Below are 20,633 nucleotides of genomic sequence, written 5' to 3'. Positions count from 1 at the left end.
TGGGGGAGGAGTTCTTTTCAATTTTATAAATATTGATTTATTTTTCAATTTTAATGTAGTAAAAGCCAATAGTGGGATCTTTATTGAAAACCACTCTTGCACACAGAGCTACCATGTTTAATAGCTTCTTTGTTCAAACATCATCTGCCCCGAGAAGGTGTTAAATAGAGTTATGTAGCAAAGAGGGCACAGCATTTTATTTTATTGTATTTTTGTGGAAGGTTCACCTTAGAAAAATATTGGCAAGAGTCATGGATTTCCTGGCAAGGGAGTATTGACACTTTGTATCTTAAATCAAATAGAGAAGACTATGCCCATCAGATTAAAAATGATTTGGAAGCATGAGGTTTGAACCTAAAACAGGTAGCTGCTGTAAAAATTGTAACCTTGACATTTGATTAAGTTGTATAAACCTTTAACCTATTCTTTTCTTTCCAGTGCTTTTCATTAACCATCAGCTATTTTTATTCACACATTTTTTCCCCTTTTTGGTTCTTTCTTCCTCATTATTCTGTTTGTAGTTTTGTTTGTTTGAGTCAACTCCTCTGTGGTGAATACTTTTAATTATTTATTTAACTTACAATGCTTATTTTTCACTTACTATATCTCGCATGTTGATAAATATACTAATTATATTTAAAATTTTATTTTTCTCACATATCCTATCAGACCTGCCATATCATGATGTCTCATTCTAAAAATTGGTCTATAGGTGCTGTTTATTTATATTTCTGCTGCTACCACTAACACCATTTAATATCTATATAGCACCTTTCATTTTATATTCTGTTTTTATTACTTTTCTACATATCTACATTTGGGATATGAATCGAGTACTTTCCATTTTTCCTCCTTTACAAATAAGAGCCTCTTGTCACAATTGGTTAGAGTCTACTCTTTCCAAAATCATTTAAGTAACAAGTGACTCCAGATGTCAGTTTATGGTTTCTTTAAGTACTCTGGGGAATTCATGGATGCCCCATATTAAGCAAATTCAAGTAGCCTAACTTGAGCCTGTGAATATTTAGTTGGTCAAAATTCAGCAATATCATTCAACCTCTTTCCAATTTTTTTCCAAAATAAAAAGAATTATAATGTGCAAAATAATGTGGGTATAGATTAATCTTACACAGATGATTGAAATTTGTAATTTAAATTCCAGGAAGATACTCTAATGTGAAGAGGCATAGAGACAAGCAACTAATACCTTTAAAAGAATAAGAAAAAACCAGAATGAGATGAGTGTAGAGATACAATCAATATAATAGAAGAATATAATAGAAGGGGTGATTACTTTGAATGGGTAGCAGTTGGTACTGGAATTGAGTTTTGAAGACTGAATGAGATTTTGATAGTCACTTGTATTGAGTTTGGTCTGTTAATTCGAATGCGGTTTTATGTTCTTCAGATGTTGACTCTACCTCCCTAATAACTGAGAGGGCATTAGATCATTCTGAATATATTATATACACTCAAATGTAATTTGGATATAATGTGCTTGTTGGATGCATATAATAAATCTTAGTTTCTCTTATAACTGCAACTCTAATGTACTGATATAGACAATAACACCTTAGCCATTTCAAATTATGAAATTTTAGAGCAGGAAAAGACCTTAGAAATTACCTACTTAACCCTCTCATTTACAAAGAAGGCAGAAAGGGGCTCAGTAATTGAACAAGGTCACTCAGTTAACTTGAACAGACTTTTCCTCCATCAAAAGGCACTGCTTTGGAAGCGGCACCTTTCCGTATCCGTTATGGTAATTTTTACTGAAGTGAAATAAAATCATTGAATCCCCACATCGGATTATCAGAAGATACTTTAACGGCTACAATGAACTTGCACGCTGTGGTAAGTTTGAAGGAACATAAAATGGACCAAAGGCAGAAAACGCACTGGGACTGGATACCTGCATAATGAAAATAGGGAATAATTTGCACCTGTAGAAAGAGAAGCTGGCAGTAGTTTCAATCTGATGTCACTTATTCACCTGGGGTGGAATGAAGGAGGAAGAGAAGAGAGAGAGGGAGGGGGGAAAGAAAGAAAGAGGGGAGAGGGAGACGGAAGCTCGAAGGGGGAATGGGGTGGGGGGTGAGAGAGAGAAAGAGAGGGAGAGGGAGAGGGTGGGAGAGGGAGAGAGAAAGCTTGTCTCAAAGCCGCGAGGAGAGGTACCCTTTGTTTGACAAACCCTGAAAGGAAAGCCTCTTGTAGCAGCTCTCTCGTTCCCACCTCCAAGCGTTTGTCGAGCTGCTAGGTGGAGCCCGCGCGGCGGAGCCCGAGTGCACTCCAGATCCGGGTTTTGCCTCCCGCCACCCCTTCTCCCGGCGCGAGCCCCCTCTTCGGCTCTCGGCGCTCGCTTGCCCGCGGCTCATTCTGGGCTCGGCACGGGCCCCAGCTGCGTCCGCCGCACGCAGGCTGCACGGCCCCGGCGCGCCCGCGCTCCGACCGGCTCTCGGCGCGTCGCCCGGTTGTCTGCTCGCCCCAGTTCCCAGGAGCGGGGATGCAGATGCTGCCGCTGGTTGGGGTGGGCGCCGCCGCAGCCGCTGCCGCCTTTTCCCGGACTGCTCGTGGCCTCAGCTCCCGCGGCTGCCGCCTGTGACTCGCCCCCTCCCCTTTCTTTCTTCTCTTTTTGCCTCCGTCCTCTTTCACCGGGTGTGCGCGCGCGCGGGTTGCACGGCTGGCTTTGGCAGGAGCTCGCTCGTGTGTGCGCGTGTGTGAGTGTGCGTGTCTGGAGAGCTCCAGAGCCTTGCTCGCTCCCGGGGAGTCGAAGAAGAGAACGAACCGAAGAGGCGGCGGCGGCGGCAGCGCGGAGCCCGGGGCCGCGCGATGAAGCTCCCACATGCCCGCAGCTGTCCGGCCCGGCCGACGAGCTAATCAGCCACCCCCCGGGCTCGGGGCTCCGCGGCCCCCGGGACGCAGCCCTAAGCGGCCGGGTTCCCGCTCCGCCCGCAAGCCCCCGCTGTGCACCTGGGAAGGAGTTTGTGGGGCCCTCGCTCCCGCTCTCGGCGCAGGTTTCCGGCGCGAGGGAAGACCCTCGGCGGCGAGAGAACCTCGAGAGAAGAAGGAGGAGGGTTTGGCGGAGAAGGAGCCACCCCTGGCCCTCGCGGCTCCCCCTACCTTTTCCATCGCTCCCGCTCTTCGGCGGAAAGGGGAGGACGAGGAAGAAGAAGAAAAAGAAAGGGGGTGGGGTGGGAGAACTGGATATAAAGATCGACTGGGGGGATGGTGGCAGATTTTTGGTCTCTTCAGCAGCGTGTTTTCTTAAGCGGCAGCAGCAGCAGGAGGAAAAGCAGCCCCAGCTATGACTGCCGCATGTTAATAGCTGCCGCTGGGGTCCCTCGGCTGCTGCTGGAGCCAGAGCCTGACTCCGAAGTTGTGCAACTGTGGACTGGGAGAGACATTTGAACCCTCCACTCTCTTTGCACCGTTTTACCCCCTTGGTGTGTGTGAAGCGAGGCAACGTAAAGAAAGACAAGCATTTGGCTTCCCCCGCCCCCCCCGTCCCTTTTCTTCATGGCTGTGTAGCAGAAGAAAAGGGGGAAGGAGACTTTTCGTTGTTTCCTTGGCCGGGGTCTCCACCCTCCCGCTGCCTTCTCTGCGCTCTGGTTATAATTCCTGGACGCGTGTGCTGGGGGTGTCTTCGCTGGGGCCGCTCGGTCTTTTGCCCCGGGCTCCATGGCTGGATTGTGGAAACTGCACCAGGCTGCAGGTTGTTGAGCAACTGATGGGACGAGCTCAGGGACCGGCGGTTACGAAAGGTAATTTATTCTTCTCACTCTTCCTAATAGTGGTGGCCCCGGCCGGCGCAGGCGTCTGCGTCCGCGGGGCAGGCGACCGAGGGGGCGCAGGATTCACGCACACTCAGCCTCCCACTTGCACACTCGCCCGCACACACACTCATCCAGTCGTGATGTGGGGCGGGAAGGGAACCTCACGGCTGGTGGGCGCTGGGGGTTGGCACGGGTTCGAGGTTTCTCCAGCCAGTGAGCGGGTAGGCGGCTGAGAAGAATGAAGGGGAGAGTGGCCGGGGAGCATTCGCAGTCCAGCACTCTGGGGGATAGGAACGGTTTCCACCCTGGGAATTTTCCCTCCTGTCTCACCCCAGTGTCATTCCCCTGGTGGGAGCCGAAAGCAGACCAGGGGGCGCCTTCTCTCTGCCGGCCCGGAACCTATGCCGCTTGAGGCGGGAGAGGGCTGGAGGACCGACAGGGACCGGGTGAGGAGCTCGGCTGAGGGGTGATGGGGACTGAGGGGCCCCTCTCAAGACACCTGCCTGAAGCATCCATGGGGGTTGCGTTTGCCCAGTTCGTGCCCCGGAGTCGCGGAGCCTCACCACCTCCCCATACCCCGCCCGCTGTGTCCCCTTCACGGGCAGTTTGGTTTAGACCTGCTTGCTCGGGCTTTGTTAGGCGGTTTTGTTTGGAGAAAGCGGCTACTTTCGTGGGTGACCGGGGGCGGCGTGGTATTGGGAGTGGGTACTGGGCGGGGGGTGGGGGGGCGGTGTTGCAATAATCAGGCCGGCCGGGGCGCCGGGGCAGGGTGGTCAGACCATTGGTGGCCGCGGTCGGCTAGGTTACAGGTAGGAACGCAGGCGCCCGGTATTTTCTCACCAGTGAAGGGAAAGCTCCGGGCTGCGGCGGAGCTTCAGTGTCACCGCACCCCGGCCATGGTCCCGCGTCGGAGCTTAGGGAGCCAGGCCCCCTGGCAGTTTAGGTGGGTGGGTGTGTATGTGTGTGTGTTTTGGGGCGGGGGGGGGAACCTCCGCTACCAGGGTTAATCGGCAGCGGGATCGGCGTGTTCAGGTCTACGTGTGCGCGCGTTAGTGCGCTCCGGGGATGGCCCGGAGATATTTGCCGGGATGACAGAGCTGATGCTACTTGAGCTGAGCTTGCTTATCGAAATCGCCTGGGATCCGCTTAACTGGAAAATCTGGTTTGAGGAGGCCGCGGGGGAGGTAGGGGTTCTGAGGAAAGCCTACTGTGTCCCCTGTCCCCTAGTGAGCACCTCTAAGAGATGCGTGCAGCGCGTGAGAATCTCTGGTGCAGCGCGCGATGCACCCCACATTGGCCCTGGTGAGGACCAAGCGATAGAGTAGTCCTCTTTCGGTCAGGTTGAAATAACCAAGTCAAGCCAGCCTAACCCTTGGTCCTCGGAATTCTCTGGCCACTCTCTGATAGAAATGTGCGCTGCATAATTTATGGCCAGAGATATCACAGCAATTGGGCGAACTCGAGGCGAGTGAGCCACCTCTGGGTGTCTCCTCCCTGTGCCTGTGTGTGATCCTGCCTGCGGTAGTTAGAGCACATTGTAAACAACGGTGTAAGCAGCCCTGCCAGTCTCCTTCGGAGCCTGACCTGGTGATGTCTGTTGTGTTTACTTTCTTGGGTGGATTACTCATTAGGAAGTATAAGCCTTCTTGCACCTCTGATTTTGCATCCTTTCAGCCAGCTGCTGGGGAAATGAGGAGATGCATAGACTCTGGCAGGAAGGAAAATTTGCCTTCTGTGTTTTGCTCTGAAGTAAATAGGCAGTCTGCTAATTTAGTGTCATATGGGCTATCAACACTAGTTAAAGGATGTCACTGTAGAATCTACAGAGAAATAGTTCTTCTGTAATTTTTCATTTGTAGAATGTACTTTATTTCTCTGAGATTAAACAGAATTTAGCTAGATTTGCCTGGAATATTTTTCAATCTGTAGTGGTACTGAATGACCTAGAGTTCCAGTGTCCAATTTGTCTATATGTGGATTATAGATAGAATTGTCAGTTCTTTTATAGCGTCACCAAAAGAGATTCCCAGATATTTGTCTAGGAGTTAAAATATTTGCAGTGAAATATCTCACCTTTGTTTCACCCAATCTTTTTTGTTGTTGTTGTTGACCAAGGGTTAAAAATGTACAAAGACAGTTTTAAAAGTTGGAAAGCTGATCACTTTTCAGTTTCAATAATCAGAGACATGAAATTCCTTAGTTGTAGATTAGCCCTGACTGCTTTCATGTTTGTTGCCCATGGTTTTGTTGAAAGAAAGTATAGCACTGTAAATGTAAAAGGGTGCTTTGCATTCTGGGTACCATCATTTCCACATTTCTTCCAGTTTTAAGATACTGGCTTCTTGAAAAAGCTTAGGTTACCCCTCACTCCCCTCACCAAAAAAGGAATACTGAATCACTGATGCCTGATTTTGATTAAGTTATATTTGTATGGCATAGGGCTAGTGGAAAACTTAGGAAATTGTGATTTCATCCATGCGATTCTAGCTTCTTACATTTCTTTCCTTTCTAGAGGGTATGTGTTAAAGTCTTTGCCCTTGCAAGTATTTCTGAAGATTAAAGAGTACTTGTCCTCTTATTTTAGAAGATCTAATCACAGTGATTCCCAGTCCTGTGTTAGAAGATTTGATCAGATCTGTTCTTTGTTTGCTAGCAGCATGTGTTTCCTAGCAGTCATACATTCCACAGGTCCTGATGTCATTAGAACTGTGTCTGTCAGGGTATTGTGCTGTCTTTAGCTGAAGGTGAATGTGTCACAAGTGCCTGAATGCCATTCCCTAGCACTTCTTCATAACTAAATATTCAGGAACCTGCTCTGTTGGTGTGCATGGTTGATGAGACTCTTTCCGTAAACTCCGGGTAGGAGGAATGATTACTATGAAGGTTTATGTGAACTATTTAAAAATTTTAGATAGATATGTTAGGTTGCTCCAGGCATCCCTGGCCTAAAGAGCGATAAGCCAGCATGTGATTTGCTTGATGGGTAAATGCTTTTGATGTCTCATTTTAAGTTGCTTGGTGTGATTATCCTTCAGATTGGGAGCCCTCCATGAAAATATGAATGGAAGGTCTTTTAGAAATGAGTTTCTTAATGATGACCTTCTTGCATTTTGGAGATTTTAAACATTCCTTTAAAACATTCCTTTGCACAGGGAATAATAGTGAGTATGAGACTTACTGGCTCCCGCTACTGTGCCTGGCATTGTTTCTAGTAATTAGGAAAGACAAATTTTTTATGGACTTGTTTTCCTTTTGATTTCTTGTTGAGCTCTTAGGGAAGTTAATCCTAAATAGAAGATTAAAAAAAAAAAGTTATCAAATCAAAAGAATTGAAGTCAGTCAAATAATATAATGAGAAACTGAAATGTTTTTCAGATTTCATTTGGACAACTTTAACTGTTGGATGGAACTCTCTTTGAAAAGAGCTGCCAAGAAGGAGTGATAGTTACTGTTAGAAGTGGGGCATTTTTTGCCCAGAAATCAACAAGGAAAACTGCTTGTGTATTTAACAACAAAATAATTTTGAGAAATGCTATGCAGCTTTAATTTAGCATGGTGTGAATGGCTAGAGCATTTGAAATTAGAGGGAGAATATCTTTCCTTAAGTTTTGCAAATGACTGTTTTCCCTTTGATTTCTTAGATTTGCATTGCATTCAAAATATGCTCTTGTTCACATAGGGAGGAACCCTAAAGACAGAGGCTGTATTGTAATTTAGCATTTGTTTGCCTTCAAGGACATGTTTGCACTTTGATCACTATTGCATTTATGTCTTTTTCTTTTATGCAAATGAATTTCCTACTAGAATATCCTATTTTATAATAAAATATAAACGAAAACTTTAAAATATGAGTAAGGGCTTCCTGGCATACTTCCTTTCTTATCTTTGAGTGTGTGTTATTAGGGAGTTGCTGATCAGTGGGAGAAAAACCCAGATTTTTCATTGATTATGATTTTGATATTGATGTTTACTGGCTAGTGTGAAAGAGTAGTACAAGCGTGCCTGTGAATAGCATTTATGAGCCCAAAGATGTGCATACTTTCCCCCAAATTCTTTCATGTCAGTACCCTGGACTGAGTGTCTACGTGGCCCACTGAAATTAACTTTTCTACTACATAAAGTAACCAGGTGTAATTTTTTTTCTTAGAATTGTTAAATGTGCCCATGCACTCACAAATACAAAATATATATAAAAGACTTAGCTGTTGTACTCTGAGTTCACTGAAATTCTCCTTCTGTTTTTAGAGAGTGGGTGAAAGGAGGAGTCCTTTCTGTATTTGATCATAACAGATTCTATGTGTGTTAGTCACTCAGTCGTGTCTGACTCTTTGCAACCCCACAGGCTGTACCCCGCCAGGCTCCTCTGTCCATGGGATTCTCCAGGCAAGAATACTGGAGTGGCTTGCCATCCCCTTCTCCAGAGGGTCTTCCTGATCCAGGGATCGTCTCCTGCATTTCAGGCAGATTCTTTACCGTTTGAGCTACAGGGAAATCCTAACAGATTCTATAGCTCTTAATAATTTATGTCTTACTAATGTCTTGTTGACACTTAAAACAAGAATTTAGTTAAATATTAACGAATTTCTTCAGGAGTGATTACATAGACACATTAGAAGTTGTTAGCATTTGGTCCATATTCAAGAACTTAAATGGAATACTGTTGGTGGTAATCATAGTTATTGTCAACATTATCTCTGGGATGGAGATTTGAGTCATCCAACTGAATATTTCTATCTGGTAAACTTCTGTGTCAGTTATATTGTAGAGCAGACAACCTTCTCTTTTCAAACTTTATTCTGGAGAAATCTGTGGGTTTTTGGGACCCTTTCAGGGGTATTATAATAAGAAAACATTTTCACAATAATGCTAAGATTTTTTTTTAAACCTTTCAATCTCATACTTTAACAAGTTTATGGTAGAGTTTTCCAGAAGGTATACAATATGTGATGGCATCATTACTTTGATGGCATAGGGCATTCTGATGTAGTCTTGTGTTATAAAATTTTATGAGCTTAACTATTAGTATTTAAATATTGATGGTTGTAACCAATATAATCAACAATTGCTTTAGGTTACCAATTTTAAGTGTGTAAAAGGGTCCTGGAACCAGAGAATTTGAGAACCACTGAAGTTGACTTTTCAAGATCTGCCTCCTTGTATTCAAAAGGTCACCTCACTGGACCATATAAAGAGACATCTAGGATGAGAAAACAAATTGTTCAAGTTTCAAAAACACACAAGCCAGACGGGTATTTTATTAATTATTTGACATTTTCACTTTTCCCTTCCCAATGTAGAGAGCTGCTTTCTAGTTTCTTTGGTCCTCAGTTAGTTGAATGAAAAGTTTAAGGCTGCGGGTCTCCAGTATGAAGTGCTGATAGTAGCAAAGGAGCTACTGGGAAAATTTAAAATCTAGGCCCCGATTTTTAATATTCTGCTGTCTGGACAGGCAGAACAGCTTGGTGGTGATGAGAAGGAACTCTGTGGTGTGTTTGCTGAGGTTTGATAAATTATTTGATTTTTGCCAAGATATTGGATCTCTCTCTCTATGCTTCAATTTCCTGGTATGTTTTGATGGGTATAACAATTGTACCTAACTCATAGGTTTTTCCCATTCATAAAATTTAATGGGAAAATATGTGCAAAGTGTTTGAAGCAGTTACAGGCACATCATAATAGGATTGTAACTACTTGCTACTGTCATTATTATTATTTTCTAGGTCTCATTTAAGGGGCCCAGGAAAATTTAATCAATTCCCCATGTGACTATGTAACTGAAATTTGCAATTATGTGTTATCTCTTTGCTTTATAGCATACCTTAAAATGCGAGGAAATTTGAAAATTTCATATAAAAGATAATCTTGGCTTTATTTTACCCTTGCACTTGAAAACTTACGAAGAGTTACTGGATTTTTTTTTTTTTTTTTCTGTATAGTAAGAATGAATCAAACACCTTTTTAGTCTGGGCAAAGTTTGAAGTTTGGTAGAGGATGAATGCCCAATTAAATTGAGATTTCAAAGACCCTAATTGAATATTTATGTATCTTGGGAATTATTAGGGAGGAAATCACTTTTCTGAAGTGATATCAAGATGATTCACTACATTCTTAGCCTGTTAATCACTATCTAAACATCACAACAGGCCATTTTCAGTGAAAAACATCCTTGGGGTAATTATACACTGCAGTTGTGTTTGTGAGTGGTCATATGCTTGACGAGTAACAGAAACCCCACATAGAGATTACTTTTAATAGATGCTGAAGTTTAAAGATGACCTGTAATACTTCTGAATGGCACTTTGACATCTATTGGAAAAGCTTATCTCTCTCTCTCTTTAGTCACTAAGTCGTGTCTGACTCTTGAGACCCCATGGACTATAGCCTGCCACGCTCCTCTGTCCATGGGATTCTCCAGGCAAGAATACTGGAGTGGGTTGCCATTTCCTTCTCCAGGGGATCTTCCTGACCCAGGAATTGAACCCAGGTCTCCTGCATTGCAGGCAGATTCTTTACCAACTGAGCTATGAGGGAAGCCCTAACCTTATAGAGATTTTTATAAATTTCATATATATATATTTGAGCATATTTCATGGCTAGTTTAATTTCTGACTTAGGGTGACCACTATGAAATGAGTACTGTAGCACTGATCTTCTCTAGCTCGTTGGTGAAACCTGACTTTTTGCTGGAGAAACTATGCTATACTCCTTAGATGGGCATACCTGGACAATGTTCCTGATTATGAACTGCTTAGAAATGGCCTTTGGGAAGAGAGACACTTGAATACAGTCTCAGATCTACAACTTTATAACTATATCATCTCTATGTGAAATAAAGGTAATAAAATCTGCATTGCTGGTTTCGGGTGAGAAATAGGAAGTGAGCAGAAAAGGACCTGATAGAGTGAGCATTTAATAAATGGTAACTATTATTATTAGAGTAATATTAGAAATGTCCTTCACTACTGGTATTAAGGAAACTTAGCTAAATCAAATACCATTTTTTTATTGAAGAGTTCTCGATGAGCTATGAAAATCAATAGCATTTTCTTAAGAAGTTGAGAGAGGTTTCACATGTATTTTTGTCTTTTCCATGATCTTTCCCTCTCTCTTGTTTTAACCTTTTAGTAAGTACCTATTTCTGAGCTCTTCCTTGTAATCTTAAAATGTTGTATGTACTTTGCTACTAATTCTGCCCCCCTCCATCATAATCCTGACAGGAAAATAGTTTTGACAGCCACAAAGTGCTGTGTCTGAAGATTGACTTTAAATCAGGTATAAAATGAAAGTAGCAATTTAACTTAAGACATTTTAAATTAAACTCCTGATCATCTTTTCACATGGCGTCAGCAGCTCTTTAAGCTTTAACTGCATCAGAATATTCTACATGTTGTAACTAAATCATCATAAACTTCCAAGATTTAAGGATTTCCCATATTTTTGAAGGATTTATAATCTTAAAGTTTAGTCCTCATAAGATTGCTATAAATGCAGATGAACCCTTAAAATTCAGATCCCCAAATTGTTTTAAAGACTAGAAGTATGGAACGGGTCATAAATAAGTCCATGTTTTAGAATGAACATGTGTACTTCAGTGACAGTTGCCATTAAGAGAAGCTATTAAAATGTGTGACTCATATCTAATCATTCAGAATTTATGTTAAAATGGAAAGAGTACAACTTGGTTGGTGGTAAAAATGAATGAAATAATAAACTGCACATTGGACGGCTGACTTGCTAAATTGTACCAGACTTAAGTGTTTTAAAGTATGACTCAAGAAAATGAAAGCCAAGTAGAAACGACACCCCCTTCTGTTTGATCAGCTTGTGTTGGTGTTTATGCATCCCGCAGAGGCAAAGTGTGTTACTATTCAAGACAGCCCCAGTGGCTCCACAGTAGCCTGAGCCTGTGAGAATAGGGGAGAGACTTAAGCCCAGTTTTTGATGTTCTGCATGGGTGGGTAACCTGAATACTAAAGTGCATTCCATTGACAGCTGACCCTCTAAGAGGGTTTTCAACAGTCGCTTGTTTTGTTTTGGTCCCCCCCCCCCCCATTTTCCTTTCCTCAGAGTTCTTCCAAATACTTTTGGATAAGAGGAACTGGTCCTGACGGATGGTTCTCTTTTTGTACGAGATTTTATTTCTGGCCAGAGTGGAAGGGCTCAACTGGTTTACATTTCTGTCTCTTGTTTTTTTCATATTTTCAGTGTTCTTGATTTGTCAGTGGCTGATGGTTGTTGTTTGAACCTTGACTCAGAATACTGATCATGACTTCAAGGAGTGGACAAAGAGTCTATTGAGAAATAGGTTTTTATTAGCATGAGGCATGTGTATATCTATAGACTTCTTTCTGCTGGCTTTAACTGTTCAGTTGAATTTGCCTGTTGAGTATTAATCATAATATTAACAGTAGTTGACTTTGGAAGAAGAGCTTAGGAAATCTATTTTCTTTTAAAATAACATACCATCATGATTTGAATTTTAGGCATATTCAATTAAATTTCACTTTACTTTTCAATAAATTTTATGTGTGAGTTAAATATTATTTTGCAGCCATTCTAAAATGCAGCATAATTTATAACATCTCAGTTGATGCTATATGATATATCATATCATGATAATACCTTAGTTATTATGATTACATATGATAACCATCATATGATATATCATATGATAACATCACCTTATGATAACATCTCAGTCGTCAAATGGACTTAAATTCAGCTTAAATGATTTAGTAGAATGGGTGTGATCATTTTTTTTCTTTTAATTGCAGACACGTCCCACTAGCTTTAGGCCATAAATGATTAGGGGGAGATTTTTGTGTTTCTCATCTAAAAAATCTGGGGGAGGGATAGAGGTTTACCTAGGCATCATAAAAAATTAGCACCTTGACTACACCTAGGATTCTGTTCCAGTTTCATGATCCTGTGCACACTGCCTCTTTTCCTTCTCTCTGGCTTCACTCTGTATTCTTAACCTTTCACCACAATCTTAATTAGGTATTCAGCTTTAGATCAATCTATTATCAGCAGCTTATGAAGTCAGTAAGAGCGCTGCAGTTCCTCTGTGGACGGACTAATATCTAGAAGGAAGACAGGCTCAATTAAGAGAGGGATATTGTCGACAGAAAAAGGTAGAGGAACTGATGAAACCTGAATGTCCACTGCAGTCATCCTTTGTTAACTCATATCAGGCATTAGGAGAATTGGTTAGAAAAGCTATTTAAAAGGGATGTATTTTCTTTTCAGTAGCCAAAGTGATCATCGAAAACAGTTTCCTTTTACTTGACTCAGAAAACAAAACAAAAGCATGCAGATCAAGGGAATTCAAATTTTCAGATTCAAGAACATCTGTGAAACTGTCTAATGTGTCAAGGCTGTCCATGTCTGAAAAGCCATCAAATATCTGCAGATATCATTTACATAAACAATGTATGCCATTCCATCATTTGATGGCAGAGTTGCCATCCCACAGGGCCGAACAGAGGACACTGGAGACAGATTCCTTGGTACACAGAGTGCTAACTTTTTGCTACTCTTTCTTCACAGTGCTGATCTTACTGGTTAGATCATTTAGGCATTGAGTCCATCCAGGTGAAAAATCCCCTAAGATGTGCCACTGGCCATGGAACTCATGATTGGGTTAACTTATGTATGAGCTCCACTAGCCATATTTAGATGGTCCTTACTGAAAAGGAACGAATTGTTCCTAAACCAGAAATGGAAGTTTCACAGAAGAAAAAGTTATCCCAGAAGAAATCAAAGAAACAAAAACTTACGTCATGGGATTAAATACAGCATAAAATAAATGCAAGTAGAAGTAAAGGGAGAAAAAAATGGATTTACAGATATAAATCCATCCATTTGAAACATCTAATTATTTTACACTTGCTAGTGTACTCATTATGTCATGCTACTGATGCGAATATATTTTTATTCAAATTAACCTTATGTTTAGAGGTAGAATATTCAGAAGTACATCATGTAGGATATTTCAAATAATTGAGTATGGATAGCTTTCTTAGCTAAAGCATCCAATGAAAATATATCTTCAGCGTATCCACTAATAATGTTATTGAAATGATAGACATCTAATTTAGATCCATTATCACAAAAAACTAGAGCCTCGGTAGTGTTTAATCCTGACACTTGACCAGCTGAAGTTAAATGGTGCTTTAGAGCTATTCTTTGTGTAAGATGGGAAACTTCTTAAATTTACTGTGTTTTATGTTTTCTTTATTCAAACAGAAAGATATTTTTGACTTTTCTTTTAAAATGACCAACTCGATATAAATAGTAACATAGGAAAATTTGGGAGAATTTTTAAAGGTTGATAGAAGTCTTAGTTAGAAGAACTCCTATGTACTTTCCTTATTGTTGCGTATCTTTGAAGAAGAAAGAGTCCTAAAAATTAGTAGGCTGTCAGCATTTTATTTTTATGATCTGACACTATGAAGCAAACTTTGGGAGTATTTCTTTTTGTGGTGCATTTGATTAAAGGTGTGATCTTATCTTGGTGAAATAGCCTGCTGGGCTGCAGACAGTAGTATTCAGGAATGAAATTTGCTTAGAGCCTCTGAGCTGACATTTATTCATTGAGACCCTTACTGAATAATGGATGATAGTGAAATTGCAGGAGTGTATATATGTGTTTTCTTGCCTGAATATAAGGGTTGAGATAGAGCAACAACAAAAACGTAATGGTGTATGAAAGATAGCATTAGGTTTATAAATGAGAAATTAACCTACATTATTACAAATGAATGGACTATCTGCGTGGAGGACTCAAAGTATCACTATCAGGATGGTGTGCTAGTCCATTTGCTTTGTTTCAGTAATCTTGCTGAGTTCCTTCCTTTTCTGCTATTCTCTCTTAGCTTGGTAGATGTTATTCTGGGATTTGTGCCACAATCCCTGTGTATATCCTTTATGTATGCTCTTTTGATTCTACCTGGGTGCTAGTGATAGCTGAATTTTGATTCCTATTCATTCTTTCTAGTGCAACTTGTTCTATATTCTCAGTGATCACACTTAAATTTTTTTTTTTTTGATATGGCACATGCTCATGTTGAATACTTGTGAAATCTAGTGATACATAAAGTCAAAACAGAAATCAACCAGTATATCATATATCTGTTACATTGCAGTGTTCACAGAGGTTATGTCACACATTTTTAGGCTGATTATCCATGCATTTATCTATGTATTATCTGCATTTTATGTGTGTCTGTGTCTTTGTTTTAGTAGAATTGAGGTTAAAATATATATAGTTTGTATAATTCTCTTCAGGTTCCCAATGGCATTAATTTTTGAGAGCATCATTTTTAATGTTGTAAAATATTTATTTTATAATGTGAATATACTATGATTTATTTAAACATTTCCTGAGAAATTCCCTGGCAGTCCAGTGATTAGGACACTGTACTTCCACTGGAGGGGGTGTGGGTTCAATCCCTGGTCAGGGAACTGAGATCCCACATGCCACTCAGTGTGGCTGAAAATAAATAAATAAATTTAAAAAAAATTAAAAAAATAAGACATTTCCTTATTCATGTGACTTGTATTTTCCAATGATAAATAACATGAAGCTTGGCCCATTCTCTGATGATTTTTGTAGCAGAGATTCCTTGAAGTACAGTTATTAGGACAAAGAGTAAATAATGACTGTTTGACTTTTACTACTTGGTTATAGTAATCCATATGCATCATTGTCTAACTGATTTTCTTGGGAAATTTTTTTTTTTTGGGAAATTTTGAAGAATTATCAACTGTCAATTGTGTAGAATTAGTAGTTATTAACTTTTCATTATTTATAAAGTTAGTAACAGTTGTAATAATTACCAAACAGTTGTTTGGTAATTCTAAAGGATTACTAACTCTCATATCAATGTATAAAAGCTGAAGTCAGTAAACTGCTCAGTAATAAAACAATGAAATTTATTGGCTATTAACATTTAAATAGGACTGTCCTTAATGTCTTTGAATTTAACTTAATATTAAGATAAAACCATGCAATGAAACTAATTTATGAAGAATTAAGAAATCCACCATCCAGTTTATGTTCCCATAAAGTTTCTTAGTTTTGTCCTCTGCTCTGAATGGACTTAATCTCTCAAGTTCATCTGTAAACATCAATTTTTGACAAAGCTCTTCTTTTCCAAACCGCTCATGGAACAAGAAAATTGGTGGACTAGATTTGGGCTGTTCTGAAATTCAAGGATGAAAGCAGGAGTAAACTGTCAGTAAACACATTTATAGTAATTGAAGATTGCCTATAAAAGGAGAATGAGATCAGTAAAGAAAGTAACTGACAGAACAGTATGGCTCATAATTAGTAAATGTGAGCTCAGTTTTTGCTAGGTTTAAGTTCAGTCAGAGATCTGTCCATTGGATAAAGAATGAGTACAAAATATTAATATGTTCAGTAGCACTGAAGGGAAATAGAAGAGGAAAACAGTAGGTATGTAATGCAAATTTTTATCATTTTAACAATAATGCCAATACCTACTGAGTTTAATTTCATTATTTCATTCTTTGGTCAGAGGGACCAGCTGTTGTATTTTTAACAGTATCTTTGTGATTTCTGCATCCAATCATAAAGACATTTATTTAGGGTACACTTTCTAGCAGTCAAGTTGGAGACCGATTCTTACTTCACTTTGTATATTTTCTTTAAAAATGTGTACCAGAACATATTTATGGGACTGAGTTTAATGCTAGATTAATAATGAATGTATATCTGCATGAATGTGCTTCATGGACCTAGAAGAAATAATTGAACATGAAAGCAGTTTTTGAAGTTACTGTTGCAAGATAAATTCAAGTGCCATTGAAAATTGCTTTGCACCTGCAAGTAGAATAATAAAGGCATAGAAGGAATCCTAAAGGGCATACTCTTGCACACTTTGGTTCCTCGAAAAAAATTAAAATGCTAGTTAGCAATTCCCCGTTTACTAATCAATGGCTGTAAAGTTTCATTTATGCAAGATGAGTAAGTTCTAGAGCTCTGCTGAATAACATTGTGCCTGTAGTTAATAATATTATATTGTCTGCTTAAAAATGTGTTAAGAGGGTAGATCTCAAACGTTCTTACCATAGTAAATCTTTTTAAAAAGTGACATGTCTGATGACTATGAGCACATAGTCCCAGGCCTCCTAGAGTCTAAAAACTGATAATGTTAACCCCTGTGACACCACCTTGTTACCTATGTCAGAGAATTGTATCCAATCTGATCACATACCCTGTGACCCCCCACTCCCCGCCTTTACCTGGCTTTTAAAGGTGCTTTGTTAAAACCCTTCAGGAGCTTGAGGCTTTTTAGGGCATGAGCCACCTCATTTCCTTTCATAGCCCTGCATTAAACTTTCTCTGCTCAAAAAAAAAAAAAAAGTTACTTTTCAAAAATTGAACTGACTTGCCCGAAGTAACATGACTGGTTTTTAGCATATGCTGCCTTTTGTCAAGTGTATGCATTGATATACTTAGTGTATGTGCTAAGTGCTAAGTCGCTTCCGTCGTGTCCGACTCTGTGCGACCCCATAGACGGCAGCTCACCAGGCTCTGCCGTCCCTAGGATTCTCCAGGCAAGAATACTGGAGTGGGTTGCCATTTCCTTCTCCAGTGCATGAAAGGGAAAAGTGAAAGTGAAGTCGCTCAGTCGTGTCTGACTCTTAGCGACCCCATGGACTGTAGCCTACCAGGCTCCTCCGTCCATGGGATTTTCCAGGCAAGAGTACTGGAGTGGGGTGCCATTGCCTTCTCTGACTTAGTGTATACTTAGATGTATATACTTAGTGTTCCTTTTCACTCCTTCTTTTCTCACATGGCTGAATTTACTTACATAAAATTATTACAATTATTGTAAGGTTTAAGCATTAACTTGCATTTAATTCTATATTAATGATCTTTACCCAAAGTAATAAATACACATGTAGAGAAATACAAAATACAAGAACATAATGTATATTAATGAGAAGCAAAGTGGTAGAATAGCAGAAACTTAAGAGTCAGAAGTGCATGATTTCCAACCTGGTCTCTGTTGTGACCTGAAAATGTGACTCAGTCTCTCCATGATTTCGTATAAAATGGGGATAAAAATAATGCTTACCTTTGCAAGTTATTTTGGGGATTAAATGAGATGATATACATAAAACATATTGCACACTGATAGCTTGTATAACTTGTGTTAGTTTTTCATAGATTTTTAAAGCGGATATCTTCTTTTAAGTGGGACTCTAAATCATTTTGCTTTTTCTGCAGTTCTCAAAAGACCAGCTTTATGAAGTCATTAATTTTGTCATTCACTATGTATTTGTTAGCACCAGATGTCTGCATGATGCTGGGGATGTGGAACATAATATGGCAAAAAGAGCCTCTGACTTGAGTACTTGCACAGACATAGAAATAAAGAGATATTAAGCAATGTATCTATTGTGAATTGTTAAAATTCTGGTAAGTGCTACAAAGGTCAAGTTCAGGATACTATGAGATAGCAGCAAGATCAGACCTTGTCTGAGTTGACGGGGTGAGTGAGTCTGCAAAGACTTCCCAGAGCAAGTGACATTTGAACTGAGATATGAAGGTTGAGTAGGCAGCCCTGGAGATTATGCTGGTTCACTGCTTCCTTCACATTCTGTCATCAGAAGAGCTCATCACAGACCCAAGCATGTTCAAGTGGAGGAGGTTAATAGAGGTGAGAAAAGGGAAGAAAATCGAGTATAGTTACCTTGATTTGACAGTAGAGACACATTACAACACACCTGAATTTTTCATTTTACCCGAGTTAACACAGTTAATATCAGTTGTCTGGCTATGACGCTAAATTTCAGAATGTCATAAACTGTCTAATGACCATAAAGTATGATCAGGCACTGTAGATTTGAGATGAGGAGAGTACTTAAAATCGGTATGGATACTGAAATCAAGATTTCCTAGTTTAGCTTTAGACACATGTATGTCTGTGTGTGTGACCGGGAGAGAGTTTTAATCCAGAGGGTTGGTTTCTGTTCATTTTTAGCCTAACTTTTCCCCCTGCCCATTGTCTTAGTAAGTGTGTGATGTCTTTGGTTCTGAAACTTTAGAAATGGAGGAACTAGTTTTAGGAATACCAGTTCTATAGTTTGGCAGTGGTTATAACTCTTTACTTGTCAAAGAACAGTAGTAAAATATCATTATGGAAAACATTTGTTAAGAAAGATATAGTATAATCATTTAGTAAAGACAGTAGATTTTCTCTAGCATCTCTCCACTGTGAGGATTAAGCTTGTTATTTATTTTTTGAAGGCTTTCCACAGTATATGATGATAAAACTGGTTTTATTGTTATTTAGAACAAATCATTGAATGTTAATAAAGTAACAATGAAGTATGTTCTAGAAAACAAATGATATTAAGTGTCTATGAATGAAAAGATAAATAAGTGTGGTTTAAGAAAATTATCTTAGTAGAATAAAAAAATTAATATGGAAAAAATGCTCTAATAAGAAGATAGTAAGTTTGGGGATTCCAGGTTCGATGCATGAGACAAATGCCCAGGGCTGGGGCAATGGGATGACCCAGAGGGATGGGATGGGGAGGGAGGTGGGAGGGGCGTTCAGGATGGGGAACACATGTAAACCCATGGCTGATTCATGTCAGTGTATGGCAAAAACCACTACAATATTGTAAAGTAATTAGCCCCCAACTAAAATAAATAAATTTATTAAAAAAAAAAAGTAAGTTTGGAATCATTAATCTTTTGCATCCGTTTATCCACATTTTAGTGTGTACTTCCTGTATGATAAAATTAAACAGAATAGTGATAGAGATTAGAAAAAGGAAAATAGTGAGAATTATTGCCCCGGGAATCTCAGGCACTCCAGGTAAAATTTTTCTCACCCTACCAAGCCCTGGAGGATTTGTAAGAACTGGCTGAGCAGACAGCCTTCCTGCAGAGGGGATCCTCCAGTCTCAAGGCCTAGAGTGAGATTGGATCTCGGCTCTTGTGAAAATCTCAGGGAAGGTTCTAGTAGCTGTAACATCAGGATTGAGAGGCATGAAATGTAGCTAGGGGAGTAAGTAGGAGTCCAGAATTTATAGTTTTTTTTTTTTAAGTTTATGTAGTTTGGATTTTATCTTAGGAGCAGTGGGGAAATCATTAAAGGTTTGAAGCAGGGTAATAACAAGATCAGATTTTCATTTTACAAAGATCACGTTAGCCCTTCTGTGTAGATGTCGTTGGGGGAGGCTTTGAGAGGGGATGTGAAGAGACCAGTTAGATGAGAGGCTAAGCTTCTGCCTTACCCCTTCTCAGTTGGGAAGTGTAGTCCAGAGCTCCTATAAGGAGGGAGTTTGTGTTATACGATGTCCCTTTCGACTCTAATATGCTGTGATGTGCTTAGTCGCTCAGTTGTGCCCAATGCTTTGTGACCTCATAGACTGTAGCCCACCAGGCTCCTCTGTCCATGGGGATTCTCCAGGCAAGAATACTGAAGTGGGTTGCCTTTTCCTTCTCCAGGGGATCTTTCCAACCCAGGGATTGAACCTGGGTTTCCTGCATTACAGGAAGATTCTTTACCTTCTGAGCCACCAGGGAAGCCCAAAGTCATTCAAAGGAATTCCTGTTTTAATGACACATGAAAAGACAGTAATATAGGTTTATTGCAACACTACAGTGGTATGATAGTCTGAGTGACAAATGCAAAAATGTTGACAGTATATCCTTAAGAATTTCTAAGACATTTTACCCCTTATATACTCCATTAACAATTTAAATGCTATATTTCTCCCTTGTATTCTGTTTTCTAATTTCCCATAACACTTTTTGAATATCTCTTTTATAGCATTTATAACACCCTGCCATGGCTTTTGATTATTTGTCTT

At 40.1% G+C, this 20,633-nt stretch overlaps 1 protein-coding gene across 3 annotated transcripts in view; it reads left to right on the top strand.

Moving 5' to 3' along the window:
• The first annotated feature begins 2,358 nt into the window (after window positions 1–2,358).
• ADGRL3 (adhesion G protein-coupled receptor L3) overlaps window positions 2,359–20,633 on the top strand; it is an 885,081-nt gene continuing 866,806 nt past the window's right edge. For 2 of the 3 annotated variants that reach the window (XM_081506741.1, XM_081506647.1), the window contains exon 1: window positions 6,586–6,632. The gene's annotated coding sequence lies outside the window, so the exon portion shown is untranslated. Of the gene's footprint in view, window positions 3,762–6,585; window positions 6,633–20,633 lie in introns of those variants that run through there. The other variant, XM_081506859.1, reaches the window with a different exon arrangement.

This window comes from Giraffa tippelskirchi, chromosome 1 (assembly GCF_054371585.1).
Source record: "Giraffa tippelskirchi isolate mGirTip1 chromosome 1, T2T-mGirTip1v1.2.pri, whole genome shotgun sequence".
Taxonomy (NCBI): Eukaryota; Metazoa; Chordata; class Mammalia; order Artiodactyla; family Giraffidae; genus Giraffa; species Giraffa tippelskirchi.
The sequence above is the reverse complement of the archived record's forward strand: the minus strand, read 5'-3'. Positions and strand labels throughout refer to the sequence as shown.